The sequence below is a fragment of the Peromyscus maniculatus genome, chromosome 14 (genome assembly GCF_049852395.1).
Source record: "Peromyscus maniculatus bairdii isolate BWxNUB_F1_BW_parent chromosome 14, HU_Pman_BW_mat_3.1, whole genome shotgun sequence".
In the NCBI taxonomy this organism is placed as follows: Eukaryota; Metazoa; Chordata; class Mammalia; order Rodentia; family Cricetidae; genus Peromyscus; species Peromyscus maniculatus.
Window position 1 is genome coordinate 5786892 of NC_134865.1, and position 22111 is coordinate 5809002.

Genomic DNA, 22111 nt, shown 5'->3' on the forward strand with positions numbered 1-22111 from the left:
ATGTACCTACCAAATGTCAACCATGGAAAGAAAAGCATTTAAAAATTAGGCTACAAACCCCCTGTTTATATGAGGGAGAAGCTCCTACAAAGAGCAACACCTCTATGTAAAAATTGTGCATAAATCAATATGGTATTTCTATCAAGTCACCAATTAAATCAAGTAGACCCACTATCAAAAACACATTTCAACTCAGCATTCATAGAACAGAATGATGGGTGCCAACAGCAGAAAAGACTGGGAGGATGAGAGACTCCTCAGAGGTTACTAAGTTCAAGTTAGGACTGATAAACTCTGGCACGCCATTGCACAGTGGGGCACCCATAGATAACAGTGAAGTTCTGTCCATTTCTAAAAGCTAAAAGAAAGAATTTCGACAGTGTTTACCATACAGTAATGATAAGTACTTGAGGAAGCATCCTTCCTTGAATTAAACATTATACAATATATACATGTATAGAAACCTCATCTACTACCCTATTAATATGTACAATTTTGTTATTTATCAACTATATTTTTTGAGATTATAATGTATAAATCTAACCATTTTTCTTTTAAAAACAACAATGTCAAACTACGTATCAAAAATGTTTCCCTGAGGGATTAGCGTAAAAATAGGTTCTCCTTTTGTGGCCCCTGAGCTAATTCCACAAGAAATTCATTGCCAACGTCAAAAGCAGCTTAAGGTGTGTTGCTAGTGCCACCTACTGGTCATATTGAAAAAAAACATGCTATTTGGGCTATCAGAGAACTCTTAAGCACCCAGAGAGACTTCCTTCACATTTCATGCCCAAAAACGAGACCTGCTTTCTGGAGAAAGCTGAGTCTTGATGACATGGAAGTAACAACAAAAAGTCTATCCCTCTCTTAAGTCCCTTTGACTTCTTTTAACACTGCGTAATATGCTTTCATTTCATATCCGAAATGACTCTGTGTCTCTGTCAGCATCCAAACTTACCTGTTAGGATATCCTCACTAGGGGCTGGAGAGATGGCTCAGTGGTTGAGAGCACTGACTGCTCTTCCCGAAGATCTGGGGTTCAATTCCCAGCACCCACATGGCAGCTCACAACTGTCTGTCATTCCAGTTCCAGGAGACCCGACATCCATGGCAAAACACTTATACACATAAAAATAAATAAAAAAAAAATTAATTAAGAACAATTTTTAAAAAAAGAAAAAGAAACACTATTTTTAAAAAAAGAATATTCTCTATACATTTCACCAATGCCATAAACGTTAAAGGTTGTTTGTTTGTTTGTTGTTTGGTTTTTTTTTTTTTTTTTAAGACTCTCTGGAGTTTTATTCAGCGGATCTCCGGCTCTAGAAGAACGTCTTAGGCCTCTTGGTGGTGAAGCGAGGCTTGTGCTGGCGCCGCAACACACGATGTGGCAACGGGAACTTGATCTTGGAGTCGTGGAACTGCTTGACGGCCGGCCGGCGGCACTTGCCCGCAGCAATCTCTTCCACCCTCATGATCTGGATGGAGTGTGCGCGGGCTCGGTGCCGGGCACCCATGTCTCGGTCTGCGGGAGAAACCAGTCAGCCCCGGGCACCCATGCGGAGCCTGCCCCCAGGGCTGTAGAACCTCCTGATTCACTCTGGGGGGCACCGCACAGCCCCCCAAAGGCGACGAAGCCCCTTTGCTGTGCGCACCACTGTTTAAACGGCCGCGACAGGCAGCGGCAGTTCTTGGGTTGGGTGCCGTGTTGTTTGTTTTAGGATTTGATTGGGTTTGGTTTGGTTTGGTTTTTCAAGACAGGGTTTCTCTGTGTAGCCCTGGCTGTCCTCTAACTTGCTCTGTAGAGCAAGCTGGCCTTGAACTTGGAGATCTTCCTGCCTTTGCCTCCCAAGTCCTGGGATTAAAGTTGTGCCCCACTACCACCAGGCTTAACATTACAGGTTTTAAAACAAAGGAGCACGCTGGGCATTAAAATAGAAGCAGAGGCAAAGTTCCGCTCTAGCTGGCCTTAGATATGCCTTGAGAGCACCCATGTGAACGCATCAGATCACACCCTGCCCGCAGAACTTCAGCTGCTGGTGGAACACCTATCACCCCACCAGCGAGGACACTGAAACCCAAGGAGTTTCTGTAAGTCCAGTTAGACATGTCTAACTAGTCACACCGCACCTCGGAATCGAGAAGCCCAGCTTTGACTCTGCATCCCTTACCTCCTGTCCACAGTGCTTAACTTCCCTCCAGAACACTGTCGGCATCAGAAACTGACTGGTTCAGTAGGGTTAGCCCACGGTTCAAAGGAAATAGCTGTGACTTTTGGCCAGGCCATGAACTCAAGTTTGTAGAATGCGATGCCGTTTAATCTCTGAGATTCCATTTAATCTGTAATCAACAAAGCATGGCTCTTGAAGAGAAGTGTTCATCATTGAGTAATGTTTCATTGTTTTTCAGCCCTCGGGTCATCGGACCAGGCGCTGCTGATGAGTGTTTGCTATTGCGTCGTTCATCTTTTGGAGCATTCTGCTCTGCAGCATGTGGCCACATATATTCCCTTTTCTGTCCTGTTCGCAACACATCCTTGATTGGTGTGCACTGTTGTTTTGTTGTAGCTCTTCTGTTATCATGGATGTGGTTTCCATAGTGAGTTCTGCTTCCTGTTCAGGGGACAAAAATTGCCAGTCACATTTCCAAACTGTTGACTGGCATCTTACAGATGGTGCAGCAGTAAATTCTTTCCTACAAGTAAAGAAGAGGACCAGAAAAAAAAAGAAAAGAAAAGAAAACTTGGTTAAATTGTCTAGCATTTATTAACACTGAACTTAGGCAACATTTCAGAAATATCTTAATACTTAAAAGTGAAAGTCCTCATGCTAAAGGAAAATAATATTCTTACATAGTTTAAACCAACTTTTCATAAATACGAATATACTTCCAGTGTACAAAAACAAAATTAGTTTCAGGATTATGTTTTACTACAAATCATAAGAGTTTTTAGGATCCAGTTATCCTGTAGATCATGATTTATTTTTGTATGAGTTTCTAATCATTGTTTCCTAAGATAATACTCAACTTTATCATCCCTGCCTCAGTTACAACTCCTTCAAAGCTTTCCTGTTTTGTTTTGTTTTTTTCTACATCTAGCTTCAAAAGAAAAACTATGAGTCCAATATTCCAAACACTTAAACTGGAAAGTTAATGCTTTTCTATGCTCCATGTAACCATGAGTATGCGGACTTTCACAGGAAGGTGAAGGGCAAACTTTAAAAGTCCCGGCCCTGACAGCCATAAAGCTAATGAGGACAAGCATCATGCTGATGTCAGCTGGTCGGTGTGGTACTTCTCTATAATAAAGCGCCAAAAGTCATTATTAAATCTTAAGTGATATTGTCAGGGTCTTAACAGCCTCACCTCAAGCCATTTTTATTTCTTGCCTAAATACTGTTTGCTATAATTACCTCTGCTGCCGAGAAAAATTGCTGATCAACCAAATGAGAATAAAGCCTGTCTTCACCGGTCTGGTAAATAGGGCTTCCGGGCTATGAGCCACTTACCTCTCAAATGCTTCTGGACATGAATTCTCTCCAGCAAGGTGTCACCTCCATCATCCCACATCAAGAAAAGGAGATGATGACAGGCTGAGAGAGAGGCATTAATTGTTAGCTCTTCTGTAACGGAGGTCACAGTGAAAGTGAGACAAGATTTGTCCAAGGAAACAAACCAGGTTTCTAGATGTTCTTTTCCTTGAACTATACAATGTCTCTTCTCAGATTGTGTTGAATAAATACAGTCTGTACTTATCAGTTTCATAGCTACAGACTCAAAATTATGGGTCAAAATATTTTAATTACATTAATGCCGAAGAGACTTTTTCCTTCCCATTAATCCCTGAATAATACAGCATGAACAACAATTTGTGTACCATCTACACTGTACTTCATAGCATATGTATCCTAGTGATGCATGATGGTATAAAACAGGATATGACCCTGGTTGCCCAAGGTTCTTACCTTGGAGAGAAATAGCTCAGCAGTTAAGAGCATGGCTGCCTGAAAGAAAGAGCATGGGGGTGGGGATTACCACCCCAAACAAAAAGCTGCTTGCCAGCTACTCATTGGCAATAGGAAAATCAGTTTCCTCCAATGGAGTGTAAGTATGTATATCACCACAGTCCAGGGCAGCACCTCTACCCAGGAGTAGCTAGCCAATGCAACACAAATTCCATGTTTGTTTCTTTGTGGAATAGGGTGTTTTTCTTCCAATTTACTTGTTTGGGACTTTCTTGTCTTATTGTTTGTTTTTATTTTTCTTTTTCTGTTTTTGTAGCTTTGTTTTGTTTTGTTCTGTTCTGCTTTTTGAAAGAGAGAGGTGTGGTGGCATAAAGTTGTGTGGGTAGGGAGTTGGGGAGGACCTGAGAGGAGTTGGGGGAGAAGAAAATAGGATCAAAATATATTGTTTGAAAATAAATTTAATTTTCAAGAGAGAGAGAGAGAGAGAGAGAGAGAGAGAGAGAGAGAGAGAGAGAGAGAGAGAGAGATGGCTACTCTTCCAGAGGACCCAGGTTCAAGCCCCAACACCCACATGATGTCTCACAACTGACTGTAACTCCAGTTCCTCTTCTGGCCTCCACAGTAACCAGGTATAAACATAGTGTAACAGACATACACACAAGCAAAACACCCATACACATAAAATAAAATAAAATGTAATAGCCTAGCGTTTGTGTGTAACCCTCACAGATCCTCTATCTATTACTTATCTCACCACTGTGACAAAATACCTACAGAAGCAACTTAAGGGGAGGGGGGGAGGTATTGGTTCACAGATGAAGAAAGGATATCATTCACTGTGGCAGGAAGGCAAAACCGTGGGAGCCTGAGGGGGCTGATCTCATGGCATCCACAGTCAAGAAGCAGATAGAGATGGATGTTGGGGCTCACCTGGCTTTCTATTTTCACCTTCTTGTTTAGTCCAGGACCTCAGACCCCAGCATAGTGCTGCCCACATTCAGGGTATTTCCTCCACTCTTAAACCTCTCTGGAAACATCCACACACACTCCCCCAGAGCTGTGTCTCCTAAGTGTTTCCAAATCAAGTCAGACTGTCAGTGGAGAGCATCCATCACAAGTCCATGCTTTGTCAACTTTATACCCAAAACATATCACTTTAAGTCGTTCCACCCTTGGCACTCATAAATGCATGACCATCTCATGATACAAAATGCATTTATTCCAGTTTTAACAGTCCCCATGATGTTAAGAGTTTCGATAATCGCATTAGTTTCAAATATCTAAAGTGCCTCTGAGACTCACAAAAATCCATTAGCTATCGGCCCCTTTTGGTGGTTTGAATAAAAATGGCCCCCATAGGCCCATCGGGGTGGCACTGTTGGGAGGTATGGCCTTGTTGGAGTAGATGTGGGGGTAGGCTTTTCGGTTTCAGAAGCTCACTCTCTCTTCCTGCTGTCTGCCAATCTGGATCTAGAACTCTCAGCTACCTCTCCAGCACCATGTCTGCCTGCGCACCCCTCTGATTCCCACCATGATGATAAAAGGCTAAACCTCTGAACTGTAAGCCAGCCCCCCAATTAAATGTTTCCTTATAAGAGCTGCTGTGGTCATAGCATCTATTCACAACCATAGAAACCCTGAGTAAGACAGCCCCTATAAAAACAAAAACTAAATTACATACTTCCAACATACAGTGGCACAGAGTTAACATTCTCATTCACAAAGAGAAGGATGGGGGAAGAGCAAGAAAATATCAGAAGAAGGCAAAATGGAACCCCAGCAGGGTAAACACCAAGTCCCACCGCCCTGTGTCAGACATCTAGGGCTTTAGGTGGAAAGAGCTGGGTTCAAATAACCTTGTAATTCAAATCAATGTAATATAAATCAAATCCCATGTAACAAGTTCCGCTGCCTACAGCACATTTTCTGGTCCCGGATCTGCAACATCCTGGAGTCTCCACTGCAATGTGTGCTCCATCTTTACAGCTTAAGGCCTCTCAGGGCTGTCGTGTAGTGCATCCCACCCTGCCATAGAGGCCATGGCCTCCCTCAGTGGCTTTCTGGAACCTTGGTTCCATGGCTGTAATTCTTGAATTTTTGCATGACTTCAAAACCAGTAGTATGCAAATGGCAGTACTGAATTCTGCCATCAATTTTAAATATAGCCTTGCCCCTCTACCTCTGTGCCTCTGTGCACCCCAGAGACTGTGAGCCTGAGAAAACACTATCTTTGATGATTGTTTTTGAGTAGGGAACCCCTTCAACAGCATTCTTTCATTCTCCTTTCAAATCAGTTTGCATTTGTATAAACTAGACTCTTCAAGAGTAGTGTTGCCCTTAAAGAACCTTTCCTCCAATGGTCGCCAGTACAAATACAACTATTGATTTTAATTATTAACAATTATAGATGCTTTCTCTGTATTCTTCTTGTCCTAACTTTTAACCCACCTAACACTCTTTTCTTCCCCAAACTACACATTTTTCATATGTTGCTGCTCTCTTTCACTATAAACTAGGAAAAAGGGCAGTAGACAGTGACCATACCACAGCCTGAATGCTATTCTGTCATGAATTTTCTCCACCAAACAAAACAAACTAACTTGTGTCTTTTTAATCCATGCTCATTCAAATTTTCAAGACATGGAAATAATGCAGCCAGATTTCTTGCCAAAAATGTAACAGGAAGGACCTCTGGTCCAGTTCCAATAGAGTTCTCATTCTCCTTTTAGATCTCATTAGCACATTCTGTGATAATTTATTGGCATTCTATTCTTCCATATTCCCACCATCAAGCTCTTCTTTTCTTAATTTATTTATTCTTTTCTCATATATTACATCCTGGCTGCAGTTTCCCCTCCCTCCTCTCCTCCCACCACCACCCCCATCTCCCTTCTTCCCCAGATCCACTCCTCCTCTGTTTCCCTTCAGAAAAGAACAGGCCTCCCAGGAATATCAGCCAAACACAGCATAACAAGTTACAATAAGACTAGTCACCTACTTTCATTTCAAGGCTGGAAGAGGTAAACCAGTAGAAGGAAAAGGTAACTAAGAACAGGCAAAAGAGTCAGAGACATTCCCACTCCCATTGTTAGGAGCCTCACAAGAACATCGAGCTACATAACCATAAAACATATGCAGAGGACCTAGGTCAGACCCCTACAGACTCCCTGATTGTCACTTCAGTCTCTGTGAACCCCTATGAGCCCTGGTTAGTTGATTGTGTGGACTGTATTCTCATGGAGTCCTTGACCCCTCTGGCTGCTACATTCCTTCCTCCCTCTCTTGCTAGGAGTTCCCCAAGTTCTGCCTAGTGTTTGGCTGTGGGTCTCTGCATCTGGTCCCATCAGTTGCTAGATGAAGCCTCTCTGATGACAATTGTGTTAAGTACCAATCTATGAGTATAGCAAAATATCATTAAGAATCATTGTATTGATTTTTTTTGCCAGTCTTGTTTGGTTCTATCCTGGGTCTCTGGTTCCTAGCTATCAACACAGTATCAGGCATGGGCTCCCTCTTGTGGTGTGAGTCTCAAGTCAGACCAGTCATTGGTTGGCCACTCCCATAAGTTCTGGGCCACCTTTACCAGCATGTATTGCAGGCAGGACAAACTGTAGGTCAAAGGTTTTGTGGCTGGGTTGGTGTCACCACCACCACTGGAGGCCTTGCCTGGATATAGAAAATGTCTGGTTTAGGCTCTGTATCCCTCATTACTAGGAGTCTTCACTAGGGTAACCCTCATAGATTCCAGGGAGTTTCCATTATACTAGATTTCCACATTGATCCCAAATGCCCCCCAATTCCAGTAGTCTCTCCCAGTATTCTCTCACTCCATCCCCCATGACATGATCCCTCCTGTTTCCATCCCCACCTGCCCCCAGTCCACCTACAAAAATCTATTCTGCCAGGCAGTGGTAGCTCACACCTTTAGTCCCAGCACTCGGGAGGCAGAGCCAGGCGGATCTCTGTGAGTTCCAGGCCAGCCTGGTCTACAGAGTGAGATCCAGGATAGGCACCAAAACTACACAGAGAAACCCTGTCTCGAAAAACCAAAAAAAAAAAAAAGAAAAGAAAAGAAATGGGCTGGAGAGATGGCTCAGAGGTTAAGAGCACTGACTGCTCTTCCAGAGGTCCTGAGTTCAATTCCCAGCAACCACATGGTGGCTCACAACCATCTGTAATAAGATCTGGTGCCCGCTTCTGGCCTGCAGTCATATATGCTGTATACAAAATAAATAAATAAATCTTTTAAAAAAATCTATTCTATTTCCCCTTCCCAGAGAGATCCATGTACTGCCCACTTGAGCCCTCCTTGTTACTTAGCCTCTCTGGGTCTGTGGATTGTACCATGATAATCCTTTACTTATCAGCTAATATCCACTTATAAGTGACTGAGTACTTTGTCTTTCTGGGTCTGTGTTATCTCACTCTAGATGATTTTCTCTACTTCCATTCATTTGCCCACAAATCTCATGATGTCATTTTTTTCACAGCTGCGTAATACTCCATTGTGTAAATGTACTACATTTATCCATTCCTCAGTTGAGGGACATGTAGGTTGTTTCCAGATTCTGGCTATTATGAATAAAGCTGCTATGAACATAGTTGAACAAGTATCCACCAAGGTCTTCTTACCAGTCTAGAGTTTCTCCAGGCTAAGAAACAAACTCTCATAAATTTCTCCTCCTAAGCAATTCCAAAGGCCACATTCAAATAGTTACAGAAACAGTCTCATTCTCAGCACCAATGTTCTGTATTCATTAACTTTCCTTGTTGATGCAACCAAACTTGACAAGAAAGCAACTTACAGGAGGATGTGTTTGTTTTGCCTCGTCATTCTGAGGGATGCTGGCAATATGGCAAGGAAGGCACAGTCACAGGACCAGCTTGGTTCATGGCACCAACCAGGAACAGAGAAAGAAAAAGTCAAGATTCAGCTCACCTTTCACTTTTCCCTTTTTATTTAGTCTGGGACCCCAGCCTCTGGCACAGTGTCACCTACATTTAGGGAAGGTCTTCTCTGCTTGGTTAAAATTCTCTGAAAATACCTGTAGTGATATTGTGTTCCCCCAATATATTGCGCACCCTAATAAACTTATCTGGAGTCAGAGAACAGAACAGCCACTAGATACAGAGGCCAGAAAATGGTGGCACACACGCCTTTAATCCTAGCATTCCAGAGGCAGAGATCTGTCTGAATCTCTGTGAGTTCAAAGCCACACTGGAAACAGCCAGGCATGGGTAACACATACCTTTAATCCCAGGAAGTGATGGCAGGAAGCAGAGAGATATATAAGGTGTGAGGACCAAGAACTAGGCTTGGTTAAGCTTTTAGGCTTTTAGCAGCAGTTCAGCTGAGATTCATTCTGGATGAGGACTCAAAGGCTTCCAGTCTGAGGAAACAAGATCAGCTGAGGAATTGGCGAGGTGAGGTGGCTGTGGCTGGTTCTGTTTCTCTAATCTTTCAGCATTCACCCCAATATCTGGATCCAGGTTTGTTTTTATTAATAAGACCTTTTAAGATTCATGCTACAAATACCTGCCCAGATACACCAAGGATATGTCTTCTGGGTGATTCTAGATCCAGTCGAGCTGAGTGCTCGGATTAGCCATCACATTCTCTTCTACTGCTAGACATCTCTAGACTACTCACAGTACCTAATAAAATATAAATAGTGTGCTGTTCTAGATTGTTTAGGGGATGCTGAAAAGAAAAAAATCTTCACATGTTGGATTTGGATGCAGTGTTATACAGTTTGGGGGGTGAGGTTGGAAGGTAGCTCAATGGGTAAAGCACTTGCCTCACAAGCATGGCTACCTGAATTTGGATCTCTAGAATCCACATAAAAAGCTAGGCATGACAGCATGTGCCTATAACGTCAGTCATAGTGACCATGGAATGCAGAGAGGGATAGGACCCCAGAAGCTCTCAGGCCAGCTAGCCTGGTCTACATGGGGAAGTTCCAGGCCAAGAGAGACACTATCTCAAATAAAAAGTAGAAGGTATCCAAGGGCCAACACTAACATTGTCCTCTGACCTGTACAGGCATGTCATATGTACGTACACCTACACATGTATCCATATTTATCATGACTACACACACACAAATGCACACACATACACACACACATGATTCTTTTTCACCTACACGGGGTCTTATATTTTTTCTGTTTTTTCATTAAATAATGATTTTTCATTAAAATCATACAGATCGCAAAGCAATTTTAAAGGCATTTGCCTGCCACCTTTTTCTCACTACCACCAACACCTTGATAATGTGAAACTGAAAAAAAATTCCAATTAGGGTCCTTATGAAAAGACGCTCTACAATATGCAATTTACTAACTTCCCAGTTACTGTTCACTTTCCCCATAGACAAAAAATAACTGCCGGGAAGGGAACAAACCTCAGAAGTCATGCTTCAGAAATTTTCTAGAAGCAGAGGTAAACTGTGGAAGAACTGGAAAATGTTGCCAGCATTTCTTCTCTGTCCCTGTGACAAACGGAGAGGTTTCAGAATCAGTGGGGGAGGAGGAGGAGGAAGAGGAAGCTGAGCACATGGTTTTCTATGCATCGGATTCACCGTGGAGTAAAAACAGTGATAACCAGAAGCCAGAGAAAGGACACACACAGTTCCAGATTGAGATTGCTATCTCTGGTTTCCAGTAATAAGGGAATTGTGAGATATTTTAAAAATTAAAAAAAAAAAAACAGATCAGAAAGCAGTTTGAATGCAAAGTAAAAATGTTCAAAGGAAAGATGCCTTAGGCTGTCATCTAAGAAACTCTTCGCAGGTAGCATATGTTTGTAGTTAATATAATCTATCCAAACAGCAGAGTCCTGTTTCATCCGACAGGCTCTGTTCTGATGACCCTGGTACTGAGCTGGCAGGAAACATCTTTGCTGAAAATAGGGCAAGAAGGCTTTGTGCCTGCTCTGAAAAGATGTTCCCCCGTGGACGGAAAGGAAAAGAATGTGAGCAGAGGAAAAGCATCCTCACCTAGCGCTTACCTTTGACTCTATCCCTACAGATGATTCTTTCCTCTGGTCTCGTTCCTCACTACCCTCTGTGCTTCTGTGTTTTCTCATCTCTCTGAACTTTCCATGAATATTCATATGTCTCCATAGTGATTTGTTTGTCCTGTGGTTAAGAATAGACTGAAGTACTTAATATAGCTTTTTCTGATAAAGGAAGCCATCGGATAGCAAGCCACCCATGTTAATGAGGGACATTTTACTAAAACTAGACAATGAATAAAATTGTCAGTCTGCATTTACAGGCATTCTGATTGCCTTATAACATCTGAGGCATCCCTATCCCTTAAGAGTTCAGGGGAAGAGTTGACCTGGTAACTATTCTTGTAACTTGTTTGTTGGCTAATCAGCCAAAACTATAGATCTAATATTTATTAAGATGACCTTTGTATTAGACATAAAATAAAACGCAGAAGAAAATATCAGGCATGAGACTTGCACTTACAATGTCAGGGTCTAGAGAAAGGGCTTTTAGCAGATAACCCGCTGCTAACATGGAAGCTTTAGTTCATGAGCCTCTTTTCAAACCCCAGCCAGGAAACAGCAAGAGCAGCCACTGAAGGGAACGGATAAGGGCCAAACCCCAGCTTACTGTCTGCTCTCCCAACTCTGCCCTTCACAAATGACACACCTTCCAAAAAGTAATGCAGAGTGGTGCGAGAGCCACCTCCCAGAATTAAAGCATAGTTCCCTTCCCACTGGACTTCCAACACCTTTCCTTCCCTAAAGCTCCCTGGTACTGTGGAGGCCACACCCTCATCCCACCTCAGTGAAGGACCTGTATAGGCTAGAGCCTAGGTGAATGAATGTAAATCACAGCAGAACACAGCTCTCGGCAGTCTAGTAGGACTGTTTTAAGTGAAGCTCCCTGGGGTGTCTTAGGCTTAGTATTGAACTAAGACACTGTTTCTTGGCGGTGATTTTTTTTTTACATTTTATTTTATTTTATTAATTTTAGCAGAAATCTGCAACAGCTATATTTCCTACATAGAATTAATATCTAAAATGTATAAAAACTAGATATACATAAAACATATAAAGAAAATAGTAGCTTAAATAAGTGGTTGTTATTCATCAGTTCTTGATGATGTCACTGCCATGTGCTCCTGATACAACATGGCATCTTTATGCCATGTTTCCTACAACTCTGAGATACCACCTTATGCCTGTCAGAATGGCTAAGATCAAAAACACTGAAGACACCTTATGCTGGAGAGGATGTGGAGCTAGGGGAACTCTCCTCCACTGCTGGTAGTAATGCAAGTTTGTACAACCACTTTGGAAATCAATATGGTGCTTTTTTAGAAAATTGGGAATCAATCTCCCCCAAGATACAGCTATACCACTCTTGGGCATATACCCAAGAAATGCTCAATCATACCACAAGAGCACTTGCTCAGCTATGTTCATATCAGTATTGTTTGTAATAGCCAGAACCTGGAAACAACCTAGATACCCTTCAACTGAAAAATGGATAAATAAAATGAGGTATATATACACAATGGAATACTACTCAGCAGAGAAAAACAATGACATCATGAGGTTTGCAGGCAAATGGATGGATCTAGAAAAAAATCATCCTGAGGGAGGTAACCCAGACTCAGAAAGACAAACATGGTATGTACTCACTCATAGGAGGATACTAGATGTGGAACAAGGATGACTGGACTGCTACTCTTGGCAGTGATTTTAAAGTCCATCTTTACTCTCTGAGTTAATGAGCATGCTAAAGTCCAGAGTCCTTTTCCTAGGTTCATCACTTTTACCATGCAATGCTTCCTTATGAGAGAACCAGCCTTTTTCTACCTCACTGCAGGCTGAGATTTGTAATCAACAAATGTGAAATAAGCTGATAATATAAAAATAAATTAATTAATTAATTTTAAAAAATAAAAAGAAAAGAAAAATTTGAACTATTAAAAAAAAGCCAAACAAACATATTTTGCTAAAGTAAAAAGGGGGAACTAGGAACTCATCGTTCCTCTCCACATTCTATTCTTTCCCTTGTTTTATATATTTTAAATTTTTTATCGATGGATTCTGCTGGAGTATCTGCTGCAGATAAGCACTGGAGGGTTCCTGTTGCAAATCACCCTCTGGAGTGATGGAAGGATCTTACTACTGGTACTTGGAGGAGACCTGATTTGGTGTTGGTGTGGGCCCGGGTTTCTGTTTGTGTCTTTCGTCAGGACAATGAGGTTCCTCTTTGGATTCCTGAGTTCTGTGTGTGCCCTGTAGCTGCTGCTGAAGCCCAACATGACAGAGACCTATTAGGCCTTCATGAAAAACTCTCCCCTTCTGATGCCAATGGGGATTGAGAGCCCAATATGGCCAGCCTTGGCAAGCATTAACGTAAGCCTAGGAACTGTAGCCATGAGGTTGGATTCTCCAGAAGGTAATGTATGGTAACTGCTTTTTCAAGTATGTTTAAGAATGTGTCACCCAGATACTTTAGAGAATAAGGATAACCCTGAAGGTCACTGACCTCCATTTGTTAACAGTAGCATGCTAACTAAGCCTTCTCATTTTCACAATCCTCTTCAAGCTGGTGTAGTACCTAATTCTCAGGAGTGGCTCTGTGCAACTTTTATTGGCATCCTGAAATTCATTTAGCCCCCTTTGAAGATACCTTAAAATTTATGAGCCCGAATGTAGCCATTATGAGACCATTAGTTATGCTCCTTGTGAGCTGCCTGTTTTTTCTTTATGGTTCTTAGTTGTTCTTTTGCAGAGCTACCAGCTTAAGTCGTGCTAGGATCAAGAAAAATGGACCTTGGCGGTTCGTGTTCCTGGAGTTGTATCCATGCCAGTGGATGCCCACACGCTCCAAAAGAGAATTTGACATCGCTGCTGCCATTGTTGCTGTTATAGCAGTGGTGGCCACCACTGCTACTGTTTCTAGGATTACCATTTCATAATTGGTTACTACAGCTAGCACAGTGGAGACCCTGGCAGCAAAAGTAGCTACCACAGTTAATTAATTTTTCATTCTATTTGGCATGATAAATTTAATTCAATAGTTATATACATTTTGATTGGCTTTGAAAATTATAAATTTATAAACTCAAGCTCCATTTGCTTTTGGGATACCATCTTACAAGGACTCCAAATTGCACTAAGGCTCGTTAAGGAAGAGAATGGCTCAGTTGCCTTTAGCCTACTGGTTATGTGTGGGTTAGGACTTCTGTTGGTCTTTTCTGTGTCAAACACACAGATTGCAAGCCCAGCGCCACTTTGAGATCTTTGGCAGCAGTTAACTCTGCAACTCACACACGATTGAGCCTGTATGATAATGAGTATTCAAAGACAGGTAATGCCTGGGGAGAGCTCACCAACCTAAGACAGAGCGCCTGTGTGGCCTGGGCAGGTGTCTCCATGACGGGCAAAGTGACCTGCTGACGTCCCATGCAACCTAAGTCAGAAGCTCATTTATTAGTAAAAGGGGGACCTGTAGGGCCCTGGCCCCTGTTTGGGGTAACTGATGCCTTGCTTGCTGACCCTGACTTTGATATCCTCCCTATGCTAATTCCCTCCCAGGTTTCACCCTCCTGAATGCTTAAGGGAAGTTCCTTGTCTGTGTATCCTGCATAATAGGTGTTAACAGCATAGATGCAAGATTATAAAACATCAATAGCGAACTTCTGCCCTCCGGGGTCCTCCCATTGTGCTGTAAGCCTGTATTTAAGACCTCCTTCCAGCCAGGCAGTGGTGGCACACGCCTTTAATCCCAGCACTCGGGAGGCAGAGGCAGGTGGATTTCTGTGAGTTCGAGGCCAGCTTGGGCTACAGAGTGAGTTCCAGGAAAGGTGCAAAGCTACACAACGAAACCCTGTCTCGAAAAAAAACAAAATAAATAAATAAATAAATAAATAAATAAATAAATAAATAAATAAATAAATAAGGAAATGGTTTACAGATAATGACTGGCATTTCATTAATCCAGCAGATCTGCCTCTAGCCAATTCCTCAGATTACAGTGAACGAAAGGGGCATCTTGTTGTCCTGTGTAGGATGGCTCTGTTGTGAATACAAATTCATAATTGGCAAACTGTTAACATCTAATGGAACTGTACATCACGGTCTGATAGAAATATTCTGTCCTAGCTTCATGCATGACAAAGTTGTTATAGATTCTGTCTTACAGTGGAAGAAAAACTCAATGAATACATTCTTATTTTTGGCTAAAAACCATTTTTGACAGTGCTAGAAAGTGAACCCAGGTCTAGAGCTTGCTAGGCAAGTATCCTATCCCTGAGTTCTTTCCCCAGACATGTATTAAGACTTTAAGTTACCTTTAGTCAAAACAAATTCTTACCCTGACACTTAAAATGTGATTCTTATCATACTTTTAATTATAAAGGGTTGGGAATGAAAAGCTTCACAAAGCTGAGTTACACATAGCTTTCACTCAGGCAGCCAGCTTAGAATGTGGCTCTACTAATGCTAGTTTGAAATCTATTTAGCCCATAATAGTATTTCAATCCAAACAAACCCAAAGTGCTTCATATTGTGAAGGCCTAGATTGGTTCTCACCACCCCATGATTGAAAAGCAACTAGAAACTGCACCTGAATTTAGTTTCCAAGTATGTTAAATACCATTTTCAAATAAATAAGCAAGCAGCAATTAACTGCCAGGTTAAACTGGGTCCAACAGTCACCTATCTTTGTGGTGGTTCCATCAAATAAACTAATAAATAGCTGTCTTAACCAAGAATCTATTGCTGTGAAGAGACACTATGACCATGGCAACTCTTTTTTTTTTTTTTTCTTTTTTTTTTTGGTTTTTCGAGACAGGGTTTCTCTGTGCAGCTTTGCGCCTTTCCTGGGACTCACTTGGTAGTCTAGGCTGGCCTCGAACTCACAGAGATCCGCCTGGCTCTGCCTCCCGAGTGCTGGGATTAAAGGCGTGCGCCACCACCGCCCGGCAACCATGGCAACTCTTAAAAAGGGAAAACATTTAATTGGGGCTGGCTCACAATTTGCTCCATTTTCGTCATAGTGAGAAATATGGCAGCATGCAGGCAGACATGGTGCTGGAGAAGGAGCTGAAAGTTCTACATCTTGAGCCACAGGCAGCAGAAGGAGACCAAGAAAACATTGGCAAGACTTGAGCTTCTGAGACCTCAAAGCCCACCTCCACACTGACATGCTTCCTCCAACAAGGCCACAGATTCTCCAACAAGGCCATATCCCCTAATAGTGCCATTCCCTCTGGGCCGAGCATTCAAACCCAAGAGTCTATGGGGGCCATACCTATTCAATACACCACACTAGCCTGGTGATTCTTCCCATGTAAGTCTGCCTTACTGCCATGAGAGGCTTCAGATAATATCATTTGCTATTGTATTGCATTTTATAAAATAAATCAAAATATAAACAGAATAAAATCTGGTTTTCATACAAAAGAAAGACTCCCGAGAAGGATATAAACCTAGAGCATAGGTCAGAGCCATGTGTCTTCATGTTAGACAGACCCCATAGCACACCCCTCACAGATGCGACCTCCATGTAGCAGAAATCTACATTCATGAACACAGACCCTCTTTCTGCCATCTCCCAAGTTGCACTTTCTTACTCCTCTACTGGAAGGGGAGGAATACATTGGCGTTGTAAACTTTTATAAAAAGTTGGCCGCTTTGGAGGGTTTGTCTTACAAACATAATGCAACCCTTTGGTCTCCAATTGAATCACTAAGGAAAGCAGCTCATGAGCTGAAGCAGCAGCTAACCTTTGTCTACCTGCTGCAGAGCACTGGATGTTCTAGAAAAGAGAAAGGGAAGAAGAGAAAGAAAATTTCTTTGTGTAACTGCCTGGAGCAAATCAAGCCCAAGAGTCTAGCTGCTAAGGGGAAAGGTAAAACCCTTTAGTATTTCCATAGGAAAGGGAGAGTCAGTTGCCCAAACAAAAGAGGACGCATTTGGAAAAACAAGAAGGAAATAAAGAACAAAGAAATTCCAAGTCAGTGTAAAGTTAAAACTCTAAACCAAGTTAATCATTAGAGAGTAATTTTTCTAGAGCCCCTTCATTCCCTTGGCAGACTGTTCAATCCAATTTCATGAGAGTCTCTGCAAGTGGACCAAGGATACCTGCCCCTAAACAGTGAGAAAACATTATATTCACATTTTCTGAGTCTATTACCTGATATGTACTTCCTCAGCCAGGTCATTACACCATGCAAAGTAGAAGTGAAATCCTAGGTGGCACATACCCAAATTAAAAAGAAATCAGCCTGCTGACTCCCTAACCAAGGTTGACAAGCTCTCCGCGCTGAAGGCTGTGGCCATTAGAATTGCATCTGTCTATTATTATCCCTTCTGTGTGTTATTATTCTATTCTTAGCCAGCAAAGTTGCTCTACCAGCATGAAAGTATCAGTCAAGCCTCTGATTGACCACAAGAGCATTGATTAATACAGACGCAAGAGGGGTTTGTTAAAACTGCAGGTTCTTTCTCCAAAAAGCCCAGACACAGAGGCAAATTTGCTACTGTGGTTACCAGAATATGTAACTTGCTATTTTTAATTCGTTCCCCTCTATAGTTTGGCCTCTCTTTGGAAAAATGGATTATTATTCAGCAACTTCTGAATAAGAGGGGTGTGCCCACCATCCAGCAGAGAGTCAAGAGAGCTCTCAATGCCTCCCAGGTTAGGCCTGCTAATCAATTCACTGTAGCCAAAACGAAAGTGAGGGTGCACAGTGGGCAAGCAGCATTACCCACAGAACACAATAAATCACACATTTAAATGCACAGAGGCTGAGAACTTACATTTCACAGCCTGCGGTCTCTTAGGAACCTGTGCCATAGAAAGTGACTACTAAAGGTTTTTGAGATGTTGTTGATGGACATTTGGAACAATGTTATAACTTTGACTTTTATTTAATGTTAACTGTGTGAAGATCTCAAACAGTAGCTCTCTGTCAAGGATCAATATTTTTTCTCCCAGTAGTACTTGACAATGTCTAAATACACTTTCAGTTGTCAACGGCTCACGGAACAACTAGCATAGACCAGGGAGACTGCTCAACATTCCTCTAAGCACAAGAAAACCCCACAAAAGAGTCGTTTGGTCCAAAGTATCAATAGTACCGTTAAAGAGAAAAATCAAGTTTATAGGGAAAGTGTAATAAGATAGTTTTAAGTTAATATTTGAGCTGATAAGCTACTTAGATCCAAAGAATAAATAATGTTACAAATTCAAACTCAAGTGTTTGTATTGCATCAAGGAAGTAAATATTCTATTATCTAAAGCAGAAGTAAATACAGTGAACCCAGTATCCTTTTGCTGTTTGCTAAATATCTGTAAATGTAGTCTTTCCTTAAGTAAATTATAAATATACAAAAGCTGGAGAACAGATAATTTCCATATTCAACTCATTTGAATCAAAAATTCATACTTCTCAGCTTTCAACATTTGTACAAATTTCTTTCTTAATCTGAGAAATCAGATATTTTATTTTTAAAAAATAAAAGGCTGAGGCAGGAGTATCATGAGTTCAAATACAGCATGGGCTATAGAGTGAAACCAGTTTCAAAAATTAAAGTGGTGGTTATAATACTAGCCTGTCATGCACAATGCTCTAGGCTCAATACTCATCACAAAAAAAAAAAAAAATCAATGTAATCCTCATTGTAGTGGGTAGCTATTCTCGACATGCCCTGAAAGACCGCTCATAGTGAGGTAGCAGGTAACTGTTATACCTGCCTATGACCTTGAAGTATATGTCCCTAGGGCATTGATGCTCAAGGACCCTTTAAGACCTAGGATGCATATAAGATGCTCTCTCTTCCACTACCTCAGGATTTTGGATACTGGGACAGACCAGGGCAGATCTCACCAGAAAACAGCATTGTTCTCTCACCCTTCTAGGACCCTGCAACAAATTCCTTTATTGTATCTTGTGAGTTAACCCCCAAATAAATTCCTTTGATCACTAAGCAGTCTCCATGGGTTGCTAGTGATATAATCACATTGTCTCATTTTTGTTTTATTGTCTCTAACTTCAAGATGTAACAATCCTGTTCCAGTTGTAGAGTACCATGAGAAATTCTGCTCTTTCACTCATGTTTGTTAATAATTTTTAGATTTTTTTAAATGTTTTTTCCTTTATGGCATGTTCATTTTACATAAAATTTTGACCATTATTAAATTATCCTACTTTAGAAAGAAATTAAAATAGAACTATCATATGACCCAAAGAGCAAAAGAATAAAATATAAAAATAGAAACAGCAGAAACATACAGTAAATTATCTAATTTTTTGGCTAGCCAGGACACTACACATGCCTGTAATCCAAGCATTTGTGAGACTAAGGCATAAGGATTGAGAGTCTGAGGCCAGCCTGAACTACAGAGTGAGCTCAAGGCCAGCCTGGGCTGTATAATAAGAACATCTAATGCCTAGGAGTTCAGTGGTTATGAACCTTTGCTGCTCTTACCGAAGACACAGAATCGGTTCTCAACACCTACATGGTGGTTCACATCCATCAATTACTCCAGTTCTCGCAGGTCCAATACCCTCTTCTGCCCTCACAGGAAGTTCACACAAAGGTACACTTACATGCACACTTAAAATTTAAAAAAAAAAATTATTTGGTGACAGGACACAATCTGGTGATCATTAGCCACATTCAGTCATTCCAGCTGCTAGCCTCTGTGTTAATCAAAACGTTCTATGGGGAAAAAAAATTCAGCCATTCAACATACTTGTTCCTACTGAAGCTCAGATAGTTTTGAAGAACAACTCAGCTTTGCATCGTAGCTCAACTGTCTAGGCTGCTTTCCAGGTAGCAGTTCCTTGGTGCTAACACACAGCTTCCCTGGTCACCACTGATAGGAACCCATATCACTTCCTTTCATGGTCTGCTCACCAGAAAGTCACATGAACCTAATTGCAATGTTGGGTGAGTGAGAATGTTGGGCCATTCTCACCAGGAGAAGAGAGAGAAAAAGCAGAAATGTTTCTGTTCACCTTTGTTTGCATTTCCATGCGTAAAATTATCATTAGAAATGTAAATCCACACATATAATATTAACAGGGTCAGGTGGTGGTAATGCATGCCTTTAACCCCAGCACATGGGAGATCTCTGTGAGTTCAAGGCCAGCAGCCTGCTCTACAAAGTGAGTTCCAGGATAACCAGAGCAACACAGAGAAACCCTGTTTCTAAAAATCAAAATAATAATAATAATAATATTGACTGTGACTATAAAATGAGTTAAGAAAAGCAAAGTGCTATTTTAAGTTTTCAAAATGTTTAGGCTACAATCATTACCTTTACAAAATTTGCTACCTTTGAGAGAGAAGAGTAGATATTTATGCCGGTGATCTATTTTCCATAACAAATCATCCAACTCAAACTCAGTGACCAAAACAATAATCTTTATAGCATGTTTAGCGATCTGTAGGTCCTCAGTTCAGAAAGGGCTCACCCAGAATCTGTTCCAAGATGTCTGGGGCCTCATCTGGAAAGGACGTTGATCCTGAAGAGGCGATTTGAATAGCTTGGAACCGAGGTCCTCAAAAGCTCACACATTCACAAGTCTGCAAGTTGATTCCGGCTGCTGCCTAGGACTTGATTTTCCACATGAGGCACCCTCCTCCCCCCCTCTACCTCACCATAGACCAAAGACGTAGAGAAAGCAAGCTGGAACTGAGGGGGAAACGTCCTCCCCGCAGCTAGCCTTCAAAGTGCTGGAAAGTGTGATGCGGAAAGCTGCGGGAGAAGAGTCGGCAGTGGGCTTAGCCAGTTGTAAAGCTTGTGAACTACAAAACCAATCTGCTGGGCAACATGTACCCACCTGGGAAGCAGGGGCATGACTGTTGGTGTGAGTAATCAACTGCCCTCTGGATCTGAGAGCAGCTCTACAGAGGGAAAATCATGACTGAGGAGGTCATGAGCCCGAGGGGGAACTTAGTACTGTTGTTTAAACCAACACAACATCAAACTGCCTCCTAAATATCTGTGTTTATATCCGCAGACAAAAGCTACTCTTGGCCATAATCAGAGAAGCTCCTCTTTGCAGTGAATGCACAGATCTGTGGCTACCCAAGATGCTGAGGAAAAGTGACAGTTGATGGTTCAGCCATAAATAAGGTATTTATACCAATCCCTCTAAGGCTCAGGGAACATTGCAGAAGAGAAGAAAGGAAGCATATAAGAGCTGTATAATATCATATTCTGAGTGTAACACAACCATTGCAATCATGAACTCATAGCCACTATGGCTACTTTCCTAGGTCCTGCAAAAGACCAGCTCCGTCAAGAATCATTCTTGGATGGTGAAGGACCCGTGGGATCCTACCCCTCCCTGCTGAACTATTAGTGAATGATAGAGTGTGAGAAAGGTAGAGTTACTGTCTTCAGTTATACACCCACTGCTAAGCCAATCAGGCTCCAATGCACAGTTCTTAACCTGTGGTCACAGACAGCTCAGGCTAAACTCAGTGGGTACAAAACAATACAAAAAAAACAGCAAAGTTAGAGAGAGATTTGTAAAGAAGCAGGAGGGTTATACAGAGGTGGGAGGGAGTTTTTTTTTTTTTAATGGTGGTTTGAGAGTAATCAGTATCCATTGTATACATTTATGAAATTGTCAATGGAAAATTTTAATTCATAAAAAAACAAACTCAAAAAGCATGACTGTTTCTACAACAAAGCCAGAAATACAACAGACAGGAGGTGCTTCCTTTGTGTTCAAGAAGTATCTATTCTAAGAAGGAAGACAGTAAATACACTGTAATAAGTGCTGTGTAAGTGTGCACAGAGGCTCCTTAGATCAGATATGTAGCTATCAGTTTATAGTAAAAACCTATTCTGAGGAGATGTTCTCTGTTTTGATTGTGGTACCCATGCCACATCACTTTAAATAGAAACCCTATTGCTGTAATAAATGAGGATGCTTGAGTGCTAGCCTGCTTGGAGAACTGAAAAGAAAGACAGCAGAGATATGGTTTAGAATGCGAAGTGGAGTATCAGTGGAGAAATGGGAAAAAATAAGACATGATGAGATCATGAAGTGTTTTCTGTTATTGGGAAGGAGAACTACTACATAGATTTTTCTTTTGAGTCAGCATATCATTATGTAGCCCTGGGTGACCTGGGATTTATGATGTA

The 22111-nt window shown here is 41.6% G+C and overlaps 1 non-coding gene across 1 annotated transcript; it reads right to left on the bottom strand.

The window, feature by feature from the left end:
- Window positions 1–1576: 1576 nt before the first annotated feature.
- On the bottom strand, window positions 1577–1707 carry LOC121822606 (small nucleolar RNA SNORA68). Its single transcript, XR_006063785.1, has one exon. It is a non-coding gene; the product is annotated as a small nucleolar RNA SNORA68 (small nucleolar RNA).
- Between the last annotated feature and the right edge of the window lie 20404 nt (window positions 1708–22111).